We start from the raw sequence: 3213 nt of genomic DNA, 5'->3' as shown, positions 1-3213 counted from the left end.
GTAACCAAATATACCTCAATCTAAAAAATTTCCACCTATAAGTCCCTTCTCCGAAAGTGATTGTCTATGAACAGTGTCGATACAATACAACTAATCGGTTGCACACTTCGTGTGATCGTCTATGGATACTAGATCAAGACAATACAACAACGAAGTATGTTTACTTGATACTAGGTTCGGACTTAACCAAACACTATAGGACCGCTTATCAAGTAAATGGGAATTAACGTTTGTATATTTTACTTCTAATTATAATAAACAATTATAATTGCGTAAATAGAAAAGGAAAAGACACAGCAAGATTTTGTTAATGAGGAAACCGCAAATGCAGAAAAACTCCGGGACCTAGTCCAGATTGAATACTCTCAGAATTAAGACGCTATACAAAATCTAAACCAACTTCGTATAGTTGAGACCAAGCAACTAAACCTATAGTTCACCTAGTTTCCTCAGTATCCCTGCGCCCCCAGCTTGTAATAAGTCACGCACTTGGAACAATTACTTTGGTTCGTATTCCAAACAGTAAAGGAACAAAAAATATGTTCGGCCACAAATCTTTTCAAACAAAGTGATATGAGTCTGACAAAGGCTCTTCCGTTTAACCAATAGACTCCTTTGTCGGGTTCTTAGATCTCTCTCTTACCAATCACCAAAGAGATTGTAAGACTTAAGCAATCAATACTATTAATAACAAAGAAGTGCATTGATGCCGATCTATTCAACTAATCAATCAAGGATATCACAAAGATACGCCGATTACAGTTGGATCCCTTTCCAGCCGAATCAAGTATTGTGCACACCAAAGATTATGAACCCAAAAGTATTTTTGTCTTCAAATATTTTTGATCTTCAATAAACACCTGCACACAATCAAACTTGAATCTCTTGTGATCAATCACACACATAATGGAGTCTGTTAACGTTGGATTATCACAAGACGTCTTTAGATCTACAAACATTCTAAAGATCCCCGTCGAAACTTCGATCTAGTTTGAGTGAATCTCATATCAGAAGAGAAGATTCTCAAGCATAAACAAACTAGGTGCAATCAAAGTTCAACCACCATTAGTCAATCAAATCAATTGAAAACTAATAATAAACTCCAATTATCTAGTTTCCCACAAAAGGTACTAATAGAGATTCTCAATCCCAAAGAAGTCTTTAAGCTGAGTGGCCGTAAGAGATTTATCCTAATTAGGGTACTCTCTTCTCCGATAGGCGGCTCCACCAATAACAACACGACTGAGGTAGTTTTGCTGGCTTTGAGGATTAGTTTGCTAGAAATGAAAACTTCAATATTTATATACAAAGGAAGTTTGGACACCAAGGAATTTCCAAAACCGAATATTCTCAAAGATATGCAATAAAGCCAAAATCGGTTTTCATAATTCCTGGAAATGCACTGCCCAACTATTGATCGAAATCTCAGTAGAAAAATCCATAATCAGTAAATTCACATTACTAATTATTATTTTCTAAAGATATGCATTTAATTACTGGAAATTAAATAGCATATAAAACTAAGAAACCTTAATTAAAAGATTCTCAATTTATTTCGATCCTTGGATTCTGCTTTAGCTATTAAGGAATATCTTTGAAAAATTAATGATAAGAGTTACAACACGTGTTCAAAGAATGATGACATCCTTACTTTGCAAGTCCTTTTTCATACTTAAAATCTTGGAAACGATTTGCATCCGACTTCCCAGAACTATGTGATTGATTATCCTATCAAATTACCAAACATGGGTATCACGGTTCTACAAAAACAAGTGTCGGTTCTACCTCCACGTGAGTACTGTGCTTAGTCACACTAGTTACCAAAACTCGGTTGACTAGTTACTAGTATCGGTCCCCCACATACTTATGGTAACTACCTGTAATTTGGTGGACATGTGCATAGGATCGATTCCCGCATCTTCTAAGAACTTGTTTCACATGTTCATGGGATCGGTTTCCCTCACACTAAAAACTTGTAGCACCTCTTACAAGGATAGATTCCCTTCTTGCATATTTACTGCACCTCTCACTAGTATCGGTTCCCCTTTTCACTAGATAAAAGTTGCTATTTACAAGGCATCGATCATACCATCTTGAGTGATTACTTAAGATCGGTTATACTAATAAAAGTAATACGAATGACTTAAATCAGTCCCCTGTAGGCTTACCAAGAACATAAACAAGTTTATGAGCGGTTATACACATCACACATATTGGTAGTTCAAAATAGATTTGCAATGAATGGCAATACCAATAATCCTAGCGATTTCCTTTTCGATCCACAAACGAGTTTGTGAACTTACTTCCTTTAAACGAATGTAAAAATATTGTTTCCTAGGATGAAATCTTCACTCACACCCATACATAGTCACAATAGCATTCTTACGATTATGTCGATGTCTTATATACAAAGTTTAATGGTTAAGAAATAAACCTCGTATTTTATTCCTTAATACTATGTTTATCTAGAGTTTCATACACAGCTTCGTAGTTTCGTTTTCAATATGCACGACTTGAAAGATACGTTAGGGAATGAAACAGTTCAAGTCAAGTATTACTAACCTCAAGAGGAAGGATGATTGTTGTCGTTGTAGCTCCATACTTCTTCGCAATCTTCAAGTTTTCATGTAATACTTGTAAGTCCCATATCCTAATACTTTCAATCTAACCTATGAAAAAAATAATTTAATATCGTGTGAGCCGATGGCTCACATATTAGATATTAAACTGATAAGAACAGATACTAAACTTGATCTTATCCAAAAGGCCGAGAAAGGTATCTTTCAAGCTAACCTATATGAAGTTGACTCTAGCATATAATCAAGCGACTCTTTAAATGAGTTTTGATTCACTAAAATATGACACCCAAACTTGACATACCAACGCTTGGCGGGTTCAACCGAGCAATGCTCTAACAATCTCCCCCTTTGTCAATTTTAGTGACGAAACTCTTACATCATATGGATAAACAAATTACAAGAATTCATTATACACATACGCTTGATTCCAAGTTCAACAACACATAACCTGCATTAAATTCAATCTTTAAATGTTGTTGCTGACACCATAATAGCAAAGCTAATAATCCCCCTAAAGGTAAGATAGGTAGATTTTCAATCTTCACGTCTTTGTTATTTCAATGTAGTACCTCATAATTATATATCACATGACATGTGACTCCCCCTTAGTCTATGCTTTCATCCTATTCGTTAG

General features: G+C 35.2%; 1 pseudogene; it reads right to left on the bottom strand.

Annotated features, from left to right (window-relative positions):
- Positions 1-2600: 2600 nt before the first annotated feature.
- On the bottom strand, positions 2601-2780 carry LOC113292318 (annotated as a pseudogene).
- Between the last annotated feature and the right edge of the window lie 433 nt (positions 2781-3213).

The sequence above is a fragment of the Papaver somniferum genome, chromosome 6 (assembly GCF_003573695.1).
Source record: "Papaver somniferum cultivar HN1 chromosome 6, ASM357369v1, whole genome shotgun sequence".
NCBI lineage: Eukaryota > Viridiplantae > Streptophyta > Magnoliopsida > Ranunculales > Papaveraceae > Papaver > Papaver somniferum.
Note: the sequence above shows the minus strand (reverse complement) of the source record. Positions and strands in the feature narration are given on the sequence as shown.